The sequence below is a fragment of the Curcuma longa genome, chromosome 13 (assembly GCF_044706935.1).
Source record: "Curcuma longa cultivar G26 ecotype Majalengka, Jawa Barat chromosome 13, ITB_CL_G26_1.1, whole genome shotgun sequence".
In the NCBI taxonomy this organism is placed as follows: Eukaryota; Viridiplantae; Streptophyta; class Magnoliopsida; order Zingiberales; family Zingiberaceae; genus Curcuma; species Curcuma longa.
In genome coordinates, this window is record NC_133873.1 from 9,060,164 (window position 1) to 9,068,623 (window position 8,460).

The 8,460-nt window shown below is 36.3% G+C and overlaps 1 pseudogene; it reads left to right on the top strand.

Annotated features, from left to right (window-relative positions):
• The first annotated feature begins 5,869 nt into the window (after positions 1-5,869).
• On the top strand, positions 5,870-7,233 carry LOC141844215 (transcription termination factor MTERF8, chloroplastic-like; annotated as a pseudogene).
• Positions 7,234-8,460: the final 1,227 nt, after the last annotated feature.

An 8,460-nucleotide genomic window follows, 5' to 3' on the forward strand; every position in this document is an offset into this window, starting at 1 on the left:
TTTGGTGCAATTTGGTAATCCAGCTTTGTGAAATTCTTACAACCTTCATACAATTCACACTGCGGTGCTGCGGTGGTGCCGTTCGCTGCGGTGGTGCGCCGCTGCAGTGGTGCGGCGCTGCGGTGGGGCGGCGCTGCGGTGCTGCGGTGGTGCGGCGCTGCGGTGGTGTGGTGCTGTGGTGGTGCGGTGGTGCGGCGCTGCGATGCGGAAGAAGGAGCAGAGCGGTGTGCGGTGCGCGTGGAAGGATGCGGTGCGGAAGGCTAGGGTTAATTAAGTGTTATTTATTATTTGATTTATAAAAATATAATTATGTAAAACTTATAATAAAACGTAAATGAAAACGTTTATTTATTTATTTATAAACTAAATATTTATAAAATATTTAATTAAAATAATTTTATAAAAATAAATGAAAATAAAATTTTTATAAACATAAACGAAATTTTTATTAATTTATAAATATTTATTTATATTTATATAAAGAGAATTTTTATTTATTTATTAATTTATAAATATTATAAAAACATTTATGTAAACCTAAGTAATAATGATTTTAAATTTTTATTAACTTATAAATATTAATTTATATTTGTCTAAAGAGATTTTTTTAATTATTTATTAATTTATAAATATAATTAAAATAATTTTATAAACGTAAGTAACAATAATTTTAAATTTTTATTAATTTATAAATACTAATTTATATTTGTCTAAATACTTATGTACGTGTGTGATTTTATTTTTTTTGACACAATCAAGATAATTTGAGACAAATATTTTTTTACCGTCTTATTTGAATGTCTTATATAATTATATCTTTAACTGTCTTTATTAGGTGTCTTATTTAGTTGAATTTGAGATAAAATTTTAAATACTGTTTTAAATTTAATGTCTCAATGTAAAATTTTAAGACACCTATAATTACTATCTTAATTACATAGTATTTGAGATGAATTTTATCACTGTCTTAAAATTTTTATCTCAAAAGCTTAATTTTCTAGTAGTGATATTCCGTGTCCAATCTCAGAAGCATCACCAGATATTATACTCTTTAACTCTCAATCATCGTACTTTGCCCTTAAGTGACATATATACACGTTGCTCACCAATGGAAACTCAACATCCCCTTACGCGAGCTGTAGTGGTCTCTTCAAAATTTGTTGAACCAATTTATTTTTCACAAGCAACTAAGGATCTGAATTGGCTTAGTACAATGACTTTAGAATTTGATGCAGTTCTTCGCAATGGAATATGAAGCCTAGTTTCGCCCACTTCCTCCATTAATGTTGTGGGCTCAAAATGGATTTTTTATCTTAAGCATTGACAACCCTAGATTGATATATGTCACGAGTAGGGTTGTAAATTAGAATTTATATTTTTTATCGAAAACCCACAATTAATTCGAATAAATCAAGTATAGGGGCCTCGAGTTGTATTTTTCCAAGGACTAGTAGACAATTGCGTGAATTGAGCTTTCGATGTCGTATTTTTGAGTTTTTCTATGAAAATGGGGGGTTTTGGTGTTTTGGAATGAAATGAAACTAAAAATGTAAATTTAAATTCAGCAAATGAAACGGAATGCAAGTTTATTAATCTAAAGATGCAACTATCAAAACAAGGTATCAAAACAATCTAATCATGCAACTCAATCCTAATTCAATGAGCAAAATCTATACTAGTTAGAATCTAATGGAATGAACCTAATCATGAAACGTGCAATTCAATTTCCTAAGCTTGTAAAAATCTAAGCCCTACCACTATCTATGAAACTCAAACTCAATGCTAAGAACATGAAACCCTAATGGAAGACTCAACCTTAACATTCCATGCAAAATACAAGTAAATGCTAATGGAATCACTAGCTAACCTCACCCGATCCTTAGTCACTGAACAAGAACACAAAGCCGGCACTGAACAGTAGGCATTGGCACATAACAGTAAATCCTGAGTTTAGTCGAATGATTTAAGCTAATGGGATCAAAGAATTCAATAAGAAATCATTTAAACAATCTAAATCAAACTAATTAAGCAACTCGAGACAGGAATATCCAATGCTCAAAACAAGATTGACAGAAATGAAATAATAGAAATGAATACGAAAATCAGATAACAGACTATCAGAAACTGCATAAACACATCCCTCCTTCCTCAACCGATTGTTCCTTCTCAGCTGGGTGTCAAACCAGCTTCACTAATCCAATTGGAGTCTTCCCGTGGTCTCTTGAGCGTTCACTCACTGCCCAAACCCAGAAAAGCGCCGGAAAAACCCTCTCCGGCCTCGACAGAGCTGTGCAGCGGCTATTAAGATGGCAAAAGACTGGATTCCGTGTTTCTTCTAGCTCCGATTGACTTGATGATGATTCCGGGGTGTTCGCCGAACCTCAGAGAACCCCTCCAAAGATCCCGACGTCGGATTGTGTTGTGGTTGGCCGGAACGAGCTGAAACAGGGAATTGGCCGCCGGAAGAACCCCCGCCGTCAAGCCAAATCCAGCTGCCGGAATATACCCATTCGGCCGACGTTCGACTCCTCACGGAACAAGGATTGCAATGGAAGAAGATTGGGTGGACGGGACTGGCCTGGGAGTTACGGTGCTGAGCAGGGGAATTGCGTTACAGGTTTGGGAAGACGGTGAACAGTGGCGCAGCCACTGTTCATCGATTAAATCCCAGCTTATATACCGGCTGATTAATCTGATGATCTGGATCGTTGATTTTGAATCCAGCGGTGCAGACTTGATCTGAGGTTTAGGGCAGTTTAGGACTTTCAAAAAATTGAGGGATTTTGATCAAACTTGAGCTAGGTCATGTTCTCCATGTGGGCTTGATCAATTTGGCAAATTTGACTCGATTTGACCGCAGTTGAGCTCGAGTTGGATCCGATTTGAGCCCTAAAATTAATTAAAACTAAATTAATGTAAAAATTACCATTAAATCATGAAAATTATAATTAAGCCTCAAATTATGCAATATATCACAAATATCAAATTAAATCATTAAGCAATTTATTTTCTTGAAAGAACCCAAAATTGAATCGATAAAATGCATAAAAATCCTAATTCATCAAGCATCGAGCTGATAGTTATCTTGAACAATACAAAGCTTGACTTGTAGCCAAAGGATTTAATCAATAACCAGGTATTGACTTTAATGACACTTTTAGCCTAGTCATCAAAATTACATCTGTAAGATTATTGTTATCAATAAATATTAGTTCTAATTAGCATATATGATACTTAGATATTTTCAATGCATTTCTTCATATTTATCTTGAGGAAACTATTTTTATGGAGCAACCACCGGGGTTTCTGCATCCATAATTTCCATCTCATGTTTATCAACTCAAGAAATCTATATATAGTCTTCGACAAGCTCCTCGTGCATAGTTTCATCATTTATCTAGCTAATTACAAGGTCAAGGATTTTCTAAATTTAAGACTGACTCTTCTCTTTTCTACAAATATAATGATGACTCTATGATATTCTTCCTTATTTATGTGGATGATATTTTAATTACTAGCAATGATTAAAAAGGCATCACAACTCTATTATGTCTTCTCCATAAAAAATTTCCTATTTGAGATCTAGGTAATGCATATTTTTTTCTTGGTATCGAACTTATCCCATACTATGAATGTTGTCTCCTCTCTCGGAGCAAGTAAATTACTAGAATTCTTCAAAGTTCTAAGATAGATGGAGCACGTCTGATATCCACACCAATTGCTATAAACAACTTCTCTCCATCTTCTCCTACTATATCTAATCCCCAAGTTTATTGAACCATTATTGGAGCCTTATAATATGTCACTATCACACACCCTGATATTACCTTTGTAGTAAATTATGTTTGTCAATTCATGCATGCTCCCAGTGAACAAAACTAGGAATGTGTGAAAAAGATTCTTTGTTATCTCAAAAGAACTATTCTACATGGTCTTCTCTTATATTGTCAATCATCTCGAGACTTACATGTCTATAGTGATACGAATTGGGCAAGCTCTCCTAAGGACAAATGCTTTACTAGTGGATATGTAATATTTCTTGAACGAAATCTTTTCTCATGGAATTCGAAAAAATAACCTACAGTTTCTCGTTAAAGCACTGAGGTTAAATATAAAGTTATAGCTAATACAATGTCTGAAATTATTTGGCTTAAATCACTTCTTTTTGAACTTCATCTTGCATTAAAAAATTGTACCAAAAATTTGATGTAATAATATTGGAGCCACATTTCTTATTGCAAATTCTATCTTTCGTGCACGTACAAAACATGTGAAAATTAATTTTTATTTTGTTCGAGAATATATGACAACTCAATAGCTATCTATTTCTTTTATTTCTGTAGAAGATCAAATTGTTGATATCTTTATGAAGCCATTATTTAGGTAATATTTCAGTAGATTAATAAGCAAATTCAATGTCAAAGATCTCTTATTGAATTTGTCGAGAGTAAAATAGAAGTATTCCATACGATCGAATCAAATCAAGTTAAATAAGGACATAATAAATAATAAAATATATCCTTTCTTTATTAATTGGTCAATTGACCGAGTCCTGTAAATACATTATAAATTGTATCATTGGTACATGATAAATGAATGAACAAGTTTGTTGTTCTTCTATTATTTGTCTCTTATGTATTCTTACACTCTGATCTTCTACAAGATCTCCATCCTTGCCATTCTCTAAGTTCTCTTGAAATCAACCGTACAATGATCCTCACCTGGTGCTCAAAAGGATGAAGGAGGAGAGACTGAGTCTTGCAAGAAAAGGGAGGAGGACCATATCAGCGCCCCCAGGCTTGCTCACGTTGATGGGGAGGAGATGTTGTACACTTGACTAAGAGATCGCAAAGCAAACTAGTGATGGTTGTTGGCTGGGTGAGGTGGGCCATGGTTTTTCCGATGGGAACTTGAAAAAAATATACATCTATTTCGTGACCCTATTCGAGGTTCGGAAACAATCATGGGGATGACTGAGCAGGAGTTCACTTGTTGACATTGTTTACTCAAATAACACTCCAGAGAAATTATCGAATGAGAGTGGACGACGTGATGCTTAGGGCACGCAAACTCATCAGGATAAAATGTTTTTAGCTAGGCTAGAGCTCAGGACAGCCATATTGACTATTATAATATTTATAATTTATTAATTATTATTATATTATAATAATTACAGAATCATATTATAGAATCGTAATTGTTATAATTGTATAACAGTTATAAGATCGTAACTGTTATAATGATAATTTTTAAATATATATATTTATATAGAGTTTTGATATTCTACATGTATTATCCTGTGTGACTTGCCCATGACAGATGATTCCGAGCACTTGAAACTGTTCTGCGCATCCGAAATAGTAATAGTATATATATTTTTTATTTTTTAAATTATTTTATTTACAGTTAAATCATTTAAGACTTTATTTTTAGAGTTTAAAGATTGAGTTATAATATTAAATATAAAAAAATTTTAAAATAAAAAAAATTTAGTTGTTCACCGAGTGCACCTGATTATTATCCTATTACTTTTTATCCCGTATACTTCATGAACAATTAAATTTTTTTTATTTGAATATTTTTTATATTTAATACTATAACTTAACTTCTAAATTTAAAAAAATTTAAATAATTTAATCATAAAAAATTAATACTATTATTATTTTAGACATACAGAATGAGGTTCGTATATAGAATATCAAAACAGTATACGCATGTGAGAAACAGTATAATTTTAATAAAAAAAATACGTTTTACTATTTTAATAAAAAAAATTTCCTTTTACTTTTACCTTATTAAAATACTCTTTAATAATTTTATTTTATATAGAAATGCAACAAAACGCTAACGCTCGAGCGGATCTCAACCAGCCGCCTAGCACACCGGCGCTAGGGTTTCGGGGGAGAACAAATTAGAGGAGAGATCGATGAACAGGTTCCATTTCTTCTCCCTCTTCTCCAAAACTCTAGCTCCTAATCGTTCTCCTCGTTCCCGCAATGCTATCCTGTTCGCCGTCTTCCCTTACTCTTCCGACGCCGCTTCCGGTGGCACCATCACTGGGCAGCACGTGTTCATGGCCCAGTACCTCATCGAATCCTGCGGCTTCGACCAGAATAAGGCCACTGATGCCTCGAAGCTTCTCGGCGGCATCAAATCCCGGCAGCAGCCAGATTCCGTCCTTGCTTTCTTCAAAAGTTACGGCCTCGATGACAAATCTGTGAAGGATATCCTAGTTTTCGCTCCCCAATGTCTTCTTTTGGACGTAGAGAAATCTCTGGCCCCAAAGTTCCGAGCTTTGCAGGATCTAGGTCTCTCCCAATCCGACGTCGTCCACCTCGTCCAGTCAAATCCCATCTCCATCAGGAGCAACATGGAACCCATTCTGTCAAAGATCAAATTTTGGCAAAGCCTTGTTGGGTCTGAGGTTTTTCTGCGGAAGTTTTTAAAGCGTAACCAGTGGTTTCTTGGGTACAGCATTCCGAAGAGGGTCCAGCCCAACCTCGGGATTCTACAGGAATGTGGAATCACTGGCCAGAAGCTCTCTTCTATCTTGAAGTATAATCCGAGCATTGTGATGCAGAAACCTGATTCATTGAAATCCTTGGTCAGTCGCGCGGAGAACTTGGGGGTGCCGCGGACATCTGGGATGTTCCACTTGACTCTGTGGGTTCTTTACATGGTCAATCCAAAAAAGTTCAAGATGCAAATGGAGTTGTTCAGGGGCTTCGGGTGGTCGGAAGACGATTTTGTTGCTGCATTCCGAAAGTGTCCTACCTTCACAACAGTATCTGTGAAGACTTTGCAGAGAAAAATGGAGTTCTTTCTGAATGAGGCTGGATGTGCTTCATCTGACTTGATGCTGTGTCCAATATTGTTGACATTTAGCTTGGAGAAAAGGTTGATTCCGAGATATCAGATCTTGGCATTCTTGAAGTCCAAGGGATACTGCAAAAGAGCTACCAAATTGTCAACATGCATGATATATTCAGAGAAGACATTCTTGGAGAAGTGTATCCTTCGCTATAAGGACGAGTGTCCTGATTTGATTGAATTCTATGCAAGCTTAAAGAAACACTAATGCTTCTGATGCTGAACCTCAATGAGTAAGTCAACTTTTCCTGCAAATTATCTTTCATGCTACAGTGTTGATTCTATATCAAACTGTAAAACAACTCTTCAGTTATATTTTTAATATGATCATGTGAGCAAGTTCTTTTAATCCCAGAACCCTGGTTTTTGTGACTCAACAACAGATATGAAGTAACTGCTTGGTCGAGGACAACATTCATCCACTGTTTCTAATGAATTATTATTCAGAAACATAGTTTTGCTTAACACTAGAGGGGACAGACAAAATGATGCTATTTTAGGGCCTGTTAATTATCATCTGGAGACCCAAATTTCTCAGTTTCAGATTTCTTGTGCAGTTTACTCTTCGATCTTTAGCATCGGTTGATGCAGTTGCACCACTTCCGATGAGTCCCGACCGGTAGAGTTTGAGTTGGAATCCTATTTTAAATCTCACGGCATCCACCGCGCCACATACATAGTGATGAGGCCGATGTGATCTCTCTAATGTTCAAGTCAATCATGCACTGATGTGATTTCTCTGATACTCAAGTCAATCATGCACTGAAGGAATGAGAGGAAATAAAAGAGTATGCAAATGCGTGAGAGAGACGATGTGGTTCTCGTCATCACCTATCCTTGTATAGTGGGTCATCACCTATCCTTTTATAGTGGAGCTTCTTGTTGTCCACAAAAATTGCCACCTACTCGTGGTTAGTGGCAATTATTAATAGTTGCTTAACTATCGGGGCTGCAGTGCTCAGGAATGGTGTTTTGTCCGTCTCAGATGGATTTGGCTCGGATATTCCCCATTAGGGATATTTTCATAGCTTTATCGAAGTGAAGGGATGTTCTCGATCAGAGATATTCCCACGATAGATATAGGATTGAGGGAATGCTCTCAAGTCTCGATCGAGGATGTTCCCATAGCAGATACTAAATCAAGGGGTTGGACTAATGGGATGCTCCCATAAGATGTTCTCAGTTGAGGACGTTCTCATAGTATATACTGGAGGTGCAAGAATGTTTCCATAGTTATACTAGAGATGTAGGAAAGTTCTCGATCGGGAGTATTCTCATAATGTACATTGGAGATGTGGGGTTCTTCTTGGCTGAGGATGTTTCCATAGTGTACATTGAAGAAGTTGCGATGATGTCCTCATCAGTCATCGATTTGCCCAGGCGAGATCTGAATATCCCCTGGTATTGTGGGGATCTATATGCGCGAAAAACCGATTAAACCGCATATAACGCAGCGGAAAACAGGATCCCTCCAGAAGATCCATGCGAAAAACATACTCGTTTGACGATTCTACCTACTAGAATCGAGTTTACCTTCGATGCGTGTCCTTCGCAATCCCGACAGCAACTCTTTGCCTTCAAGGTTGTCGG